At 40.5% G+C, this 16,986-nt stretch overlaps 1 protein-coding gene and 1 non-coding gene across 5 annotated transcripts in view; one reads left to right on the top strand and one right to left on the bottom strand.

The window, feature by feature from the left end:
• Positions 1-16,986, top strand: part of NEXMIF (neurite extension and migration factor) — a 203,881-nt gene that overhangs the window by 58,594 nt on the left and 128,301 nt on the right. The gene's annotated exons all lie outside the window — the stretch shown is intronic.
• LOC118981779 (small nucleolar RNA SNORA21) lies at positions 9,446-9,581 on the bottom strand. The gene has a single exon (XR_005065416.1). It is a non-coding gene; the product is annotated as a small nucleolar RNA SNORA21 (small nucleolar RNA).

Here is a 16,986-nt window from a genome sequence, read left to right as displayed (position 1 = left end):
AGTCTGAGTGCCTCAAATGTACTCTAATCCTAAGAAACTAATTTCTGCTTCTGCCATTCCATTTCCCCAGTGGTTTCAATTTGTTATAAATTCTCCTTGCTTTAAAACATGCCCCAGGATCTTAGGGAGATGGCAAGCAAATGGGATATTAATGCAGGGTGATGTTTCTCACTTCAGGGTGGCCATGCGACATTTATTGTCATTAAAATAGTGTCATTCAACTGAGGTGGCTAATGTTGGAAAATGAATGCAAAGTTGATCATTGTCTGTGGATATGAGCTATGCTTAAGAAGCTGAATTAGAGGCAGCAGTTCAGTTGTGCTTATGCAGTATATCTCTGTATTACTCAGTGAAATCCTGGAGACTCAGGAGGACAAAGCCACTAAGGCTATATATCACGGTTGTAGGGAAAAATTGCCCACCACTTCTTCTTTACCAGGCTGTGCAGAGAATGAGGAATATACTATGTGTACAATGGCCTGTGTGCCTAGAAAAAAAAATGTGGATGTTTTATTAGTCTTGTGTGTGATTGTTGGTTAATTCTCCAGAGTCCTTATAGAGTCCTGGAAGCTCTGTAACTAATTTCTGTTACTTCCTCAGGTTTTTGTTTTTCCATGGTGCCCAGGTTAAAGATAAATTGATTTCTCCCTATCTTGAGTTTAGCTTTTGTTCCTCTGCATTGAGGCTTTGAATTCTTTGGATCTGTAGTTATCCACTAGTGGCTAGGCTTAAACATTAAACAAATTCACAGAACTAATTAGGTTTTATGGCTTGTGCCCAAGTCAAGTAGTTTTGTTTCTCAGAGTTTCTGAGAGAAAAAGAAAACATTTAAGACTTGGGAAAACTTTCCTCAAAATATTTCCTTGTACATGAAAGTATTGCTGACCTCAGGGAAATGATTGCTCTAGCCCAGCTTGGGAATATTCATCTTTGTGTACTCTATTCTTTATGACTTCACTCTAGGTCGAGCTGTGAAAACCTGAGGGGGCCAGAAGTAGAATACATTGAATCAAATGTGTAAATAACACAGCTTGATTAATTCAAAACTAAAGACCTGGCCTCCCCAATCTCATGCTCCATGGCAATAATTTCCCCTTGGCCAGAGACCTAAGTATCTATGTCCAAATCTCATATTCTTTCCTGTACAGATTCATGAAGTCATACCTTGGGTTGCTTCGGTTTTTCCTTCATTGTCTGCTAATTTGAGTTAGGCTTACAATTAGAGTCATTAAATAGTAAAAGAAACACACAGCAATAACAGAGCATTATGTCCTGGCCCTTAGAGATTAATTTAATGTGTTTAGCAGCATAAAACTTCATAAAGGCTTTCACTGAGGTATTACATCATAAACAGCATCATTCAATATGTCACCACACATTGCTATTATTTCACTTTGGCATTATTTATTGATTGTAGCAGAAGCACAATATTTGTACCTGTTAAATATTTTAGTTTCCTTTTATCTTTTTCTGAGTAAAAGTGGAATGGTACCATTATTGTTAAACTATTTGCAAGGCCAAAATCCTCCTGAATATTGTTTATGTCTCTGGTTACAAAAGCAGGTAATGGGATGTAGCTTCTCTGCCTGCTTTGATTCCTATCAAGGATAATATGTGTTTGTGTGATACTCAGGAAGGGTAGTGAATGGAGCAAGATTTGTTTTTAAGGATTTGTATTTATTTTAGGGAGAGCATGGGAAGGAGAAAGAGAGGGAAAGAAACATCAATGTGCAGTTACCTTTTGCATGCCCCCTACTGGGGACCTGGCCTGCAACTCAGGCATATGCCCCGAATGGAAATTGAACCATGACCCTTTGGTTCACGGACCCATGCTCAACCCACTGAGCTACACCAGCCAAGGTGTGGAGCAAGGTTTTTAAGGAAGGAGGAAGCTAAAAGGAAAAACAACTTTCAATGAATTGTAACTACATAATGAAATTATTCTGAAATGTAATTACAAAAATGGCTATGTGTTTTCTCTCACCTCCTCCTCTCTCTTTTCCTACTCCTACCCTCCCCAAAAGCAATGAACTAAAATGAGACTGTCAGATTGAAGCCACACACCCACTCTAGGTCTGTTTTAAAAAAGGGATTTTTCCTTCCCTTATTTCCTGTGTGGTGATGGCAGAACAGATACTGCAAGATGTAGTTATGGTGTGGACTTGCCACTGTTAGGCTTTTTATTCTCCCTTGTGCTGCTCCCTGGTCTGGAAAGCAGGATCAAAGCTTCAAAGGCTTTCTGGGGTCACATTTCTCACCATCTCTTGCAGTTTCACACTTGCCATTCAGTACTTAGTCACTGTCTCTGACAAATGGCCCGAAAGAGTTGGAGATTTAGTTTCCAAGTTAGGAAATGCCCGTGTTGCAGTGGAGGGTGCAGTCCTTGTGGCTGAAGGTTCTGTTGAGGATTTCGGGAAAAGGTATCAAATGTATTTTTAATCTAGTACTCAAGAATATGTGAACATGTACATTATTTAAATAGTACATTTTGGGGCTCACCCATATTATTTAATATTGTGTTTTTTAAATTTTTAATTTATAATTTTCTAGGACTCTTTAGAGTATGTGTTTCTGATTCCTTCAATGGTTTGTTTTTCAAGCCAGCTGTCAATTTCCAATGTAGCTTTTGGATTTTCTCGGTCACTTATGGCTTCTATTCTCTTCTACTTTGTGTTTTCTACTCAAAATAAGACTGCATATAGGACTTCCGCCAAGATGGAGGCATAGGTGGAAACACTGTGCCTTCTCCCACAACCAAGTTTGAATAAAACAAAGGTTTGGAGAAACAAAGACACAACCAAAGGACAGAAAATTGAATTATACGGAAGTCCGACTACATCTAACCGTTCAACGGGGACGGTAAGAGGGGCGGAGCCAGCAGCGAGCAGGGTCGGGCAGGACAGGGCCCCCGACCCAGGCGCGCAGGCAGACGGGAACCAGTTGGGGTGCGGGGCAGACCGCGGGCGCATATTCGCGCACAGTGAGACAGACCACGCAGGCCCCAGGGGTCGAGGGCTGACGGCTGTGGCACACTTGCGTGCAGTGGGACGAAACGCCTGGGCCCAGTGACGGCAGCAACTGCAGCACCGGTGAGGGCCATGGCGGCAGGCGGTGGACAGGACGCCGTAGTCCCTCTTTGACCCCGCCCCCACATACAGCGTCACAACCCAGCGACTTAGTTGCCCTTCGGCACCGGTGAGGGCCGGGGTGGCAGGCGGCAGACGGAACGCCATAGTCGCTCTGTGACCCCGCCCCCACATACAGTGTCATAACCCAGCGACTTAGTTGCCCTGTTCTAGTGAACACCTTAGGGCTCTGATCCTGCTATGGAACAGGCACGAACAACCCGAAAGATGGCGCAAGAAGAACTCAAAGTCCCAGAGCCAATAACTCTAAGCGACCGAGAAATTGCCAGCCTCTCAGAAGCACAATTCAGGACACTATTTATCAGGATGCTCACAGAACTGGTTGATTATAGTCACAAATTAGAGGAACAAAGTTACAAATTAGAGGCATATATGAAGGCTAAACTAATTGAAATGAAGGGAGATGTCCAGGAAACCAGTGATGGAAAGGAAACTGGGACTCAAATCAATGGAATGGACCAGAAGGAAGAACAAAACATCCCACCAGAAAGGAATGAAAAAATGAGAATTCAAAAAAATGAGGAGAGGCTTAGGAACCTCCAGGACATCTTTAAACGTTCCAACATCCGAATTATAGGGGTACCAGAAGGGGGAAAGAAACAGCCACGAGTGGAAAACGTATTTGAACAAATAATAAAGGAGAACTTCCCCAGTCTGGCAAAGGAAATAGACTTCCAGGAAATCCAGGAAGCTCAGAGAGTCCCAAAGAAGTTGGACCCAAGAAGGAACACACCAAGGCACATCATAATTACATTAGCCAAGACCAAAATGAAGGAGAGAATCCTAGAAGCATCAAGGGATAAGGGGACAGTCACCTACAAAGGAGTACCCATCAGACTGTCAGTGGATTTTTCAAAAGAGACCTTCCAGGCAAGAAGGGGCTGGAAAGAAGTATTCCAAGTCATGAAATCCAAAGACCTACAGCCAAGATTGCTTTATCCAGCAAAACTTTCATTTAGAATGGAAGGACAGATAAAGTGCTTCTCAGATAAGGTCAAGTTCAAGGAGTTCATCATCACCAAGCCCTTATTATATGAAATGCTAAAGGGACTTATATAAGAAAAAGAAGATGAAAAATATGAACAGTAAAAGGACAGCAAACACACAGTTATTAACAACCACACCTAAAACAAAAGCAAACCAAGAGGACAGCTAGAACAGGAGTGGAACCATAGAAATGAAGAACACATGGAGGGTTAGCATCAGGGGGGTGGGAGGGGGAGAAGGGGGGAGAAGGCACAGAAAATAGCATAGATGGTAGGCAGAAAATAGATAGGGGGAGGGCGAGAATAGTGGGGGAAATATAGAATCCAAAGAACTTGAGACACGTGGTTATAAACTAAGGGGGGGGGAATGGTGGGGGAGGGAGGGTGCAGGTGGAGGGGATTGAAGGGGGGGAATAGAACAACTGTAATGGAATAATCAATAAAATATTTAAAAAAAGACTGCATATAATGAAAAAAGGTAGATGATATTCAGTTATTTTTAAAGATTTTATGTATTTATTTTTAGAGAGAGGGGAAGGGAGGGAGAAAGAAAGGGAGAGAAACATCAGCGTGTGGTTGCCTCTCACACACCCCTCCACCGGGGACCTGGCCCACAACCAAGGCATGTGCTCTGACCAGCAATCAAACCAGTGACCCTTTCTTTGCCTTGCAGGCCTGCACTAAATCCATGGAGCCACACCAACCAGGACTGATATTCAATTTGAATACTGTCCATGAAAGCTTTCTCCTAAACCCAAGGAAATCTTCCTTGCATGTAATATATACCTCTCCTGCAGTTGGTTGAGTGGGACATGTAGATATATAAGATCAAAGTCCTAGAATAGCAAATAGCATCAGGGTTATTGGAAATGCAGTCATGGGAAAAGAGCTGGAACATGTAGTGTAGGGAGGTATGGGAGGAGGAAGAAAAAGTATAAATTTGGTGGATAGACCAATTGCGTCCAGAAGGACTTGAAGCAGGCAGACAGAAGGAAAGCAAGCAATTTGGTTATGGCTGTTCACTGAACACCCTCTATTGCTCATTGTTCTTTTTTGTAAGTTTTTTAAAATTTATTTTTAGACAGAGGGGAAGGGAGAGAGAGAGGGAGAGAAACATCAATGTGTGGTTGCCTCTTGTGTGCCCCGCACTGGGGACCTGGCCTGCAACTAAGGCATGTGTCCTGACTGGGAATCAACCAGCGACCCTTTGGTTCACAGGCCAGCAGTCAATCCACTGAGCCATGCCAGCCAGTGTTGCTCTTTGTTCTTATCAACTTATCCTTCAGCTGTCTATGTAATGTACACAATGCACATCTTTCAACCCAGTCCTTTAATGAAATTTATTATTTTCATGGTCCTCTTTAGTTCTCTCTTTTTCATGGCTTTTGGGAGTCAAGGACTAGATGTGCTACCTCAGGAAAACTTTTATCAGTGTTCTGGATTTAGCATTCTTGCTTGTATTTGTATACATGCAACCACATGTATACTCAGCAACCACCTTACTGACTCATTTTCAGTTTTTTTCCTGGAGTTTGTTTTTAAATCGTCATGTGAAGATATGTTTTCTATTGACTTTTAAAAAGCGAAGGAGAGAGAGGAAAGCGAGACAGAAAAAGGAAAACATCAATGTGAGAAACATCAATTGGTTGCCTCCTGAACGTGCCCCAACTGGGGATCAAACCTTGGTTACATATGTGCCCTGACCGGAAATCAAACCCTAAACCTTTTTTAAAAAATATTTTATTGATTATGCTATTACAGTTGTCTCATTCCCCCCCTTTATTCCCCTCCACCCTGCACACCCTCTACCACCCACATTCTCCCCCTTTAGTTCATGTCCATCTGTCTTAAGTTCTTCAGCTTTTACATTTCCCACACTATTCCTGTCCTCCCCCTGTCTATTTTCTACCTACCATCTATGCTACTTATTCTCTGTACCTTTCCCCCACTCTCTTCCTCCCACTCCCCTGTTGCTAACCCTCCATGTGATCTCCATTTCTGTGCTTCTGTTCCCGATCTAGCTGTCTGCTTAGTTTGCTTTTGTTTTAGGTGTGATTGTTAATAACTGTGAGTCTTCTGTCTTCTTACTGTTGATATTATTCATATTTTTATCTTCTTTTTCTTAGATAAGTCCCTGTAATATTTCATATAATAAGGGCGATGAGGAACTCCTTGGTGATGAGGAACTCCTTGAACTTGACCTTCTCTGAGAAGCACTCTATCTGCCCTTCCATTCTAAATGCAAGCTTTGCTGGATAGAGCAATCTTGAATGTAGGTCCTTGCATTTGATGACTTGGAATAGTTATTTCCAGCCCCTTCTTGCCTGTAAGGTCTCCTTTGAGAAATCAGCTGACAGTCTTATGGGAACTCCTTTGTAGGTGACTGTGCCCTTATGGCTTGCTGCTTCTAGAAGTCTCTCCTTTACTTTAATCTTGGCGAATGTAATTATGATTATGCCTTGGTGTGTTTCTCCTTGGGTCCAACTTGCTTGGGATTCTCTGAGCTTCCTGGACTTCCTGGAAGTCCATTTTCTTTTCCAGAGTGGGGAAGTTCTCCGTTGTTATTTGTTCAAATAATTTTCCACTTGTTGCTGTTCCTCTTCCCCTCTGGTACCCCTATAATTCAGATGTTGGAACGTTTAAAGATGTCCTGGAGGTTCCTAAACTTCTCCTCATTTTTTTGAATTCTTGTTTCTTCATCCTTTTCTGTTTGGTTGTTTCTTTCTTCCTTCTGGTCTACTCCATTGATTTGAGTCCCAGTTTCCTTTCCATCACTGTTGGTTTCCTGTGTATTTCCCTTCATTTCAATTAGTTTAGCCTTCATTTGTTTCACTAATTTATGACTAGAATCAACCAGTTCTGTGAGCATCCTGATCACCAGTGTTTTGAACTGTGCATCTGAGAGGTTGGCTATCTCTTAGTCACTTAAAAGTATTGGCTCTGGGGCTTTGATTTGTTCTTTTGTTTGAGCTGTAATTTTTTGGTCAGGTTGCACCTGTTACGTAGTAAGGGCGGAGCCTTAGGTGTTCACTAGGGCAGGGCAACCCAGTTGCTGTGTTGTGATGTTGTATGTGGGGGCGGGGTCCGAGAGGGAACAATGGCGCTTGCTCAGCTCTCTGTCGCACCGCGGGCCCTTCTGCTGTTTCCCCCAAGCAAACTGGGCCTTTCTGGTGCTGATTCATGTGTGGGCGGGCTTGTGTGTGTTCTAGGACCCTGTGGGTTTCTCCAACAAACTCTCCTGTGAGTCTGGGCATCTCTCTCTATGCCTCAACTTCCACAGGTATTTTCAATAAGTGTTTTGAGGCTTTATTTCCCAGCACTGGGACCTTGGGTTGCTCGATCTGTCTCACTCCCCAGTTATCTGTGTGCAGATGTGGGACTGCCACCGGGTCAGCCAGCCACCTTGGGCATGGTGCCCCACTTCTCAATCACCATCTCACTGGGTCTGCCTGTTGCCACCCTGTGTCCAGGGTCTGCCAGCCACCACCTGCATGCTCAGGGTCCACCTGCTGCATCTTGCACACCCAGTGTTACTGCTTCCTGTGCTACAACCCCTTTCTGCTCTGCAGCCAGACTCTGCCCTGCCTACCAGTGTGGATGAATGTGTCTATTTCAGCTCTTTGCTGTCCGACTTCCATACAGTTTAATTTTCTGTCAGTTCTGGTTGTTATTTTGTTTCTAAATTTTTGTTGTCTTAATTTTGGTTGTGTGAGGAGGCACAGTGTGTCTACCTATGCCTCCATCTTGGCTGGAAGTCTCCCCGAACCCTCAACCTTTTGGTGTATGAGAAGGTGCTCCAACCAACTGAGCCACTCAGCCAGGGCTTTTGAGTTTTTTATAATAGCTTTATTAATATTTGTTTTTCTTTTTAATTTTAATTATAGTTTACATTCGGTATGATTTTGTATTAGTTTCAGGTATATAGCACAGTAGTCAATCATACACTCCACAAAGTGGTCCCTTTAGTATTTCCAGTGGACCATACATAGTAATTACAGTATTATTAACTATATTTCCTATGCTGTACTTGACACACCTGTGAGTATTTTGTAACTACCAATTTGTACTTTTCAATCCCTTCACCTTTTTCATCAAATCCCTCAACCTACCTCTTTTCAGGCAGCCATCAGTTTGTTCTCTGTAACTATGAGTCAATTTCTGTTTTGTTTGTTTATGTTGTTCTTTAGATTGCACATATAAGTGAGATAATATGGCATCTGTCTTTCTCTGAGTTATTTCACTTAGCATAATACCCTCTGGGTCTGTCTATGCTGTTACTAATGGTAAGATTTCCTTCCTTTTATGGTTGAGTAATATTCCATTGTATATGTGCCACAGCTTTTTTATTCACTTGTCTATTGATGGACATTTGGGTTCCTTTCATATCTTGACTATTGTAAACAAGGCTGCAATGAATGTACTGGAGATAAGCTGATTCAGTTTCTTTATAGTCCATCTGATCCTGAAATCCTTTGAGTATTTTATTTCTTAATCCAATACTAACAGAGAATAAATTAAATATGGAAATAAATAAATAAAGATGGTTCTGAGGTCAAATATGTTTTGGAAATAATGTATTAAACAAACTAAAATAATCTTTACTATATATCTTTCTGGAGTCTTTCTGTTTATGTATTGTGACTCTAAATAAGGTACAGTGTTTTCCAAACTTATTTGCTGAAAATATCTATTAATAATATTTTGAGAAATACTTGTGTTGCAAGGCATACATTTTGAGAAATGCTGTTTGAAATTTATGAGACTTGAAGCTTAATTCAATAGATTTCATAGATTTTCTTTATAATTTTGGTTCCCTTGTCAGTTTGATCTTTGCCACTTCTATGCTCCATTGAAAGAAAACATTTTACCATCTGATGTTAGTACTTAGCAACCATCCATCTCACTGTGGTTTTTATTTTCAAAGCCTAACAAGTTACTTTTCCATCTCATTCTGTGCTTTTCAACCTCTCCACTTTGGCCCCAGGAATTAAAATATTCCATTCTGCCCCACACAGCTTATTTTTTCCTTAGTTTTGCAGACCTGGACATAAATGTAAATAACAAGCACATTATAATTGTAGATTGCATTGTATTTTCAAGGTAATTTTACATCTGTTATCTCATTTGATCCTCTCCTTTCCTCAATAGGTAAGCAGAGCATAAATTATTACCATTTTTTAGCTCAAGACCATTCATCTAACTAAAGACAATAAGGTTTTTAGATGAATAAGTTCCACTACAGTTAACCCACCATTATTACACCAGCCTAATTTCTTTCTTGCTATTTTTTATCCCCCCCACCAAGGTGGAACACCTTGTCACACCACCAACTGAAGCGGAACAGCACAACGTGCTGCCAATTCACCCAAAAGAGGTGTTTTTACTTAGCCTTTTCTTGACAATTCAGTGGGTTATTAGCAAAAGACCAAATGAATGCTTTTAAAAGGGGTTATTTTTGAAATTTTACATGAATCTGCTTGGCAAATATGAGAATTTTCTCAAAGAGCAAATGTGGAAAATTTTTTGTCAGGAAATCACACATGGATGGGCCCCAGTGGGTCACTTGGTGGTTGAATGTTATGTGGGAATCTATGTCAAAAAGGAAGCCAGGGCAATTCTAGGTTAGGCCATTAAGGAAAGACTCATTACTAGGTGGCAGGGGCCCTTTCCGCTTTCTGAGAGAAACTTCTGATCATGAAATCCTAACCTCCTGCTCCTTGACTCTGTACTAAAGGACTGACTAGTTAATCCTGCATCTATTTTTTGCAGTGTGGAAATTTGCATGCTGATTAGAGTCATATTGGGGACACTTTTGGTCTAAGGTAGTGGTCTTCAAGGGGGAAGTGGGAAAACTTTGCCATTTGGGACATTTGAAAATATGTAGAGACACTTATGGTTACAACTGGAAGAAGGGATTGTTAGTGGTATCTAATGGGTAGAGGCCAGGGATCCTTCTAAACCTATTACATTTTATAAGAGAGCCCCCCTTTCCATGCACACATGCACACAACAAAGAATTATCTGACACACCACGACAATAGTGCCCAGATTGAAAAACTGATCTAAGTGAAGAGTTTGAGTCCCACTGAAATTGTTTTGATTTGGTCTCTGCTTTCTTTCTCCCCTTTCTCTCTGTCTTTCTGTCTCTCTCTCTCCGTGTACATCTCTGTCTCTCTCTCCCTGCTCTCCATCTCTCTTTATGTATATGTGCATGTGTGTAAGTTGGGGGTTATCCATCTAAGTAAATGTAGGCAAAGGTGTCAAAGCACCTCAACAGTATTGCTGTGGTTTGAAGAAATGAGTGTGAATCATGGTGAACTTGAGGAGATTTTCAGTTGGGATCCTGGACTTTTCCGGAGTTGTAGGTACAGTGCACATACCTGGGGACACAGAATCACCAACCAACACCTAGATGTGTCCTTTTGTCTGTCTGCCTGTACCACTCCTGATTTCAACAATTACCAGATTTCATAAGCCTCAGTTCCTACTTGGGGAGGAGGCATTAGGGGCTGCTGTTAGCTTTAGGACAAGAATCTGGCAAGAAGTGCTTAGAAGCTGTTTAAAGAGTTGTTCTTGGGGTTTGAAATGCACTGGGTTCTTTCACTTATGATGAGCTGAGAGAAAAAGTAGGGAGTGGCAAGTATAATAGTTGTCTGGGCTGTTCTCCAACAGTTTTATGCTTAAGGAGAAATTGTGATGAACCCAGCCACTGCAGTTATGAATATGTAGGGTCCAAGAAGAGAATAGTGTACATGGGAGGAATGGGTACAGCCATTCAGTGTGCAGAAGAGGTGCCTGAGCATCTGGGTATGCATTTGTGGTTTTGCATTTGGTCTTCAAAGCCCCTTCATTCATGTGATGAATAATTTCCTATCCACTCTTAATTTCCATGGACTAATAGTAATTCACCTTTTCAAATTTAGAGGAAGTTTTTCAACTCCAATTTCCTATCATTGTAGATAATAAACAAAGTTCATTCTTTTAGGCTTTACCACAGTGCTGGTGTTTGAATAGGAAAAAAGCCTGGGATAAGAATCCTTCAGTGCATTCAGTATGGCCCTGAAGGAATTACAAACTCTTGCAAAACCTCTATCTGTAGTGCAGAATGTTAAGGTTTGTAAAGCAGGGGCGGGGCTCTTGGAATTACCAAATATTATAACCAAGGGTGTTGGTAAAATCCTAAAAACTTGGCCCTTTTCAATCTCCCCCTTTCCTCTTCTCTTAGGCCATCCTCATTATATCAGATGAAATTCATGGGTGGTACAATGCTGAGCTGTAAGTTCTGTTGCTGGTGAAAGAAGGAGTGTAGGCTGTGACTTTCTCTAGGAAGTTGTTTTTGATTTCTACTCCTCCTTTTCTCTCCCCTCTAAGTTTGTGTTGGGAGGAAGGGAGTGTTTACATACAAAGGGTGTATAAGGTGATGAGACAATTAGATAGTAACCTTGCATAAAAACTTTGAAATAAGAACTATAGAAATAATCCCTGAAAGTATAAAGGATCCATGGAGAAAACCAAAGGAGGGGTAGGATCAAGAGTGGGAAGTGGGGATAGCTGGGGTGGAGGGGAGTGGTGAGGGAAAATGGAGACAACTGAACTTGAACAATTAAAAATGTAAAAAAACAAATGTTGAAATAGATGCATTTAAGTTTCTAAAACTTCAGAAGTTGTGGTTGAGCCTCACAGCCATTAGCAAATATGATACAGATAAATGGTCAGTATTTATGAATTTATATATGCATATATAATGTTGGAGATATTTCATTGGTATGGTAATTAGACAATGCATTTGAATTTCAATATGTAATCATTTCTCCATTAATCCCAAGCATTAGGTGATCTAAAATCCATTTCTGTTAAGTTTTAAAGTATATTATGATTTTTGTCTGGATTAGTTCATGTTTATTTGTCTATTATTCTTTGTTTAGCTCATGCACATAGTATGCAGATTATCATAAAATTCACTTCACTTATTATTTTTTCAATTACAGTTTGCCCATTTCACCCCATTACTCTCCCCTGACCTACCCAGCCCCACCTCCCACATTCAATCCTGCCACACCTGTTGTCTTTGTCCATGGGTCCTTTATACGTGTTCCTTGACTTGACCCTTCCCCTTCTTTCTCCCATTACCCTCTCCCACCTCCCCTCTGGTCACTGTCAGTTTGTTCTTTATTTAGATGTCTCTGGTTCTATTTTGCTTGCTTGTTTGTTTTGTTGATTAGGTTCCACTTATAGGTGAGATCATATGGTATTTGTCTGTCACTGCCTGGCTTATTTCTAAAGTATATCATGATTTTTTAAAACCGATTTCACATACAGGTGTCAAAAGACTATGGGAAGTCAGCATGGGATTAGAGATAAATATAAAAATAAAAATAAATAAATATCACATGATCTGTTGGGAGAATAACCCTGGGCAACAAATAATTCATTATGTAGTCTACAGAGATTATGACCAGTGTTCAGCAGTGGCTCAGTATCTGACCACCATTCTAAATGTCAGTACATTCTTAAATTGGAGGTACTCTTTACTGTATATACCTTTCCTAAAAGTTACTTCCCAGGTGTTTCACATACTAAATACCGCAGGTCTGAACTTTAAATGATAAATAATTGTTGAAATATCTTAACTTTTTTCCTTTTATTTTCTCTTTAATTTCTTCTCATTTTCTCCCATTTTATAGCATTATCTAAATAAAAATAATTACAGATTAATATATAATAGATATATGATGTGTCTAGGTGTGGATTTCTTTGAGTGTAACTTATTTGGAATTTGTTGAGCTTTGGGGGTATGTTGATTGGTTCTCATCAAAATTGGAAATATTTTGGCCATTATTTCTTCAAATGTTTTCTGCACCTTTTCTCTCTTCTGTCTTTACGAGGCTCCTACCATTTGTATGTTGTTGTATTTAATGGTGTTCTACAGGTCTGCAAGGCTCTATTTATTTTTCTTTATTGTTTGCTCTTTCTTCTCTTAGACTTGTTAATTTAAATTTCCTGTCTTCAAGTTCACTAATTCTTTCTTCTGTCTGCTCAAATAAGCAGTTTTGCCCTTTTAGTGAATTTTTTTTTTACTTCAGTTTTATATTTTTCAACTTCAGAATTTCTATTTGGTTCATTTTTATAATTTCTGTTATTTAATTATTCTCTATCTGATGAGATATTATTCTCATACTTCCTTTTAGTTCTTTAGATATTATTCCCTTTAGTTTATAAAAATATTTATAATAGTTGATTTAAATAGTAAGTTCAATGTTTTGGCTGCCTCAGGAACAGTTTGTATTGATTTTTTTCTTGTGTATGGGTCATACTTACTTGCTTTTTGCACATATGGTAATATTTTTTGTTGAGAACTGTATATTTTATATAATACAATGTGGTGCATCTGGAAATCAGATCCTCTCCTACGTCCCCAGGGTTTGCTACTCTTGCTTATTTTCTGAATTAATTCTGTAGAGCTCATATTCTTGTATATGGTCACTGAAGTCTCCACTTGACCAGTTTAATGGGCATCTAATGATTAGCCAGAGATTTTCTTAAATACCTGGAACCAATAAATCTCCCGTTCTGCCAGTGGGCTTTGTGTGCATTATGAAGGCCTGTCTCCAACCTTCAGGCAGGCAGTTGACAATTTAACCTTAGCTTTTACTTTCTAATTATGTAGAGAGACTCAGCAAGAGATGAGAGCTCAGCTCCTTCTCTGGCATTTCCTGAACATGCGCATAGCCCCGGGCATGAGCATAACCCTACACATGCATGTGTCCATCGAGATTCCCAGGAAAATGTCAGGTATTGTCAAATCCCCATAGGTATTTTCTTAGTTTTTCTTTTCATGGGTGTCCAACCTGCAGCCCATGGGCCACATGTGGCCCAGGATGACTGTGAATGCAGCCCAACACAAAATCGCAAATGTACTTAAAACCCTTTTTTTTCCTCATCAGCTTTCATTAGTGTTTGTGTATTTAATGTGTGGCCCAAGACAACTATTCTTTTTCCAGTGTGGCCCAGATATGCCAAAAAGTTGGACATGCCTGTAAGCTTTTTGGCTATGCTATTGTTTTCCCTATCTGTTATCCATTGCCTCTGATACACATGATATTAAACAATTGCCACTGATTGTTTTCAACAGGTGTCCCTGAGGAAAAGGCTGTTTGCACTGAGAATGCTCACAGTCAGATGAAATAAAGACAGGTCTGTAAGTGGTGTACTATAGGAAACTACCAGGCAAGTAAAATAATGACAATTTTCTGTAAATGGGGCTTTGAAGGAGCTCCAGCCCCATTCTGTGCCCTTCTGTGGTTTCCACTGTGAGTGTGAGCTGTTGGTTTTCAAGTCTACTTTAGAGTTGGAGAGGTAAGATATAAATAAGAAAAAATTTAAAAGCTAACAAAGCTCACTGTTTTTACTGAGATAAACCATTTTTCTTGAATAAATGTTCCTAGATTGCTGCAAGCCTTTGGATAATTTCCAGAGTCCTATAAAAAGTTTATTTCTGACAAGGTTTGCCATTAGCCTTATTGTTTTGATAAAGAAGAGAATTTTCTAAGGTCCTTACTCCACCCTTCATTGACATAATGGCTCCCCCCAATATATACTAACATTTATTGCCTGAAGCCAGTGACTACCATGGGTCTGGAGGCTCTCATTATCTACTTGCCCATATAACATAGCCTGCCCATGCCTGACAAAATTATTGTAATCAGTAGAAATGTGGCTAAAATTGGTCCATTTAAAAATTTGTGTTAAATGCCTTTTTTACTTATGTTTTACACAAATACCAAATTTATTTCTGGTATTTATTTCATCACATTTATTGTGATTTTAAAAAATACAGAAACATACATGCTATCACTTTGAAAGTGTTCTGGTTTCCATGTGGGCATTCTTTTTTTCCTCACTACTGTTTTTTTATTGTTGACACTATTACAGATGTCCCACTCCACCTAACTCCTCCCCACTACCTTCACCACATTGTTGTCTGTGTCCATACACAATGCATATATGTTCTTTGGCCAATCCTTTCTAGTCCCCCCAACCCCTCCTCTCTGACACTTGTCAATCTGTTCCTTATATCCATGCCTCCTGTTTAACTTTGTCAGTTTATTTTATTCATTAGATTCCCCATAGAAGTGAGACTATATGATAATTGTCTTTCTCTGACTGGCTTATTTCACTTTAAATTAAATTTTAATTGATTTAAAACAAATTTCCTTTCAGAATTCTGTAACTTGAACTTACTGTTTCTCAGCACTGTATCCATTGCTCTTTAGAACTCTAAGGGGTTAGGAGTTTCAATTTGACACCTATTTTTATAATACTTCTAAATGGTTAAATGTCAGGTAACCTGCTTTTTGATAAATTGCTCTTCATTGATCCTTTTCTTGCCTTCTTTTCCCCTCTTTCATCCACCACCATGCTATTTCATCCACCTGTGGCCTACTACTTTTCTGTCTCTGCTTATTGAAATCTTTACTATTCTTGTCCTAGTTAACCAACGTATACACTCTGAGGAGTCAGAGACCTTGTTTTTTTTTTTTTCATTTTGAAACCTTATATAATGCTAAGCAATAGTGTCTTGATATTAGGTGCTAAATATTGAATGCCTGAATACTGAATAACCAAATAATATTAAAAACCAGAATAATGCTTCCATGAAGCTTTCCTTGGTAATGCAAATGATGTCATTTTTAAAAAGATTTTGGACTTCCGCCAAGATGGAGGCATAGGTGGAAACACTGTGCCTTCTCCCACAGCCAAGTTTGAATACAACAAAGGTTTGGAGAACAAGGACACACCCAAAGACCAGAAAACGGAATTATACGGTCCGACAACTACGAACCATTCAACGGGGACGGTAAGAGAGGCAGAGCCAGCAGCGGAACTGGGTAAGGCAGGACAGATCCCCCGACCTAGACGCGCAGGCAGCCCGGAACCAGTCGGGGTGTGGGGCAGACTGACCGCGGTCACACATTCGCGCACAGTGAGACGGACCATGCAGGCCCCAGGGGGCGAACCCAGTGGTGGAGGGCTGACGGCGGTGGCACACTCGCGTGCAGTGGAATGAAACACGTGGGTGTGGTGACGGTGGTGGCTGCGGTGCCGGTGGGGGCTGCGGCGGCAGGCAGCAGAGGGAAGCCATTGTCCCTCTTTGACCCCGCCCCCACATACAACGTCACAACCCAGCGACTTAGTTGCCCTGCTCTAGTGAACACTTTAGGGCTCCAATCCTGCTATGGAACAGGCATGAACAGCCCAAAAGATGGTGCAAGAAGAACTCAAAGTCCCAGAGCCGAAAACTCTCAGCGACTGACAAATTGCCAGCCTCTCAGAAGCACATTTCAAGACACTATTTATCAGGATGCTCACAGAACTAGTTGATTATAGTCACAAATTAGAGGAACATATGAAGGCTAAACTAATTGAAATGAAAGGAGATGTCCATGAAACCAATAGTGATGGAAAGGAAACTGGGACTCAAATCAATGGAATGGACCAGAAGGAAGAACAAAACACCCGACCAGAAAGGAATGAAGAAATGATAATTCAAAAAAATGAGGAGAGGCTTAGGAACCTCCAGGACATCTTTAAACATTCCAACATCCGGATTATAGGGGTACCAGAAGGGGGAAAGAAACACCCACGAGTGGAAAACTTATTTGAACAAATAATAAAGGAGAACTTAAACAGGAATCTAAACAACAAAACAAACAAGCAAGCAAAATGTAACCAAAGACACTGAAATACAGAATGTGCTGACAGGGTCCAGAGGGGAGAGAATCACAGGGGAAAAGGGGATGGACTCACATGAACAAGTATAAAGGACACATGGACAATAACTAAGGGTGGGGGGT

The sequence above is a fragment of the Sturnira hondurensis genome, unplaced genomic scaffold (assembly GCF_014824575.4).
Source record: "Sturnira hondurensis isolate 20B ecotype Veracruz unplaced genomic scaffold, ASM1482457v3 Scaffold0024651, whole genome shotgun sequence".
Lineage (NCBI taxonomy): Eukaryota > Metazoa > Chordata > Mammalia > Chiroptera > Phyllostomidae > Sturnira > Sturnira hondurensis.
The sequence above is the reverse complement of the archived record's forward strand: the minus strand, read 5'-3'. Positions and strand labels throughout refer to the sequence as shown.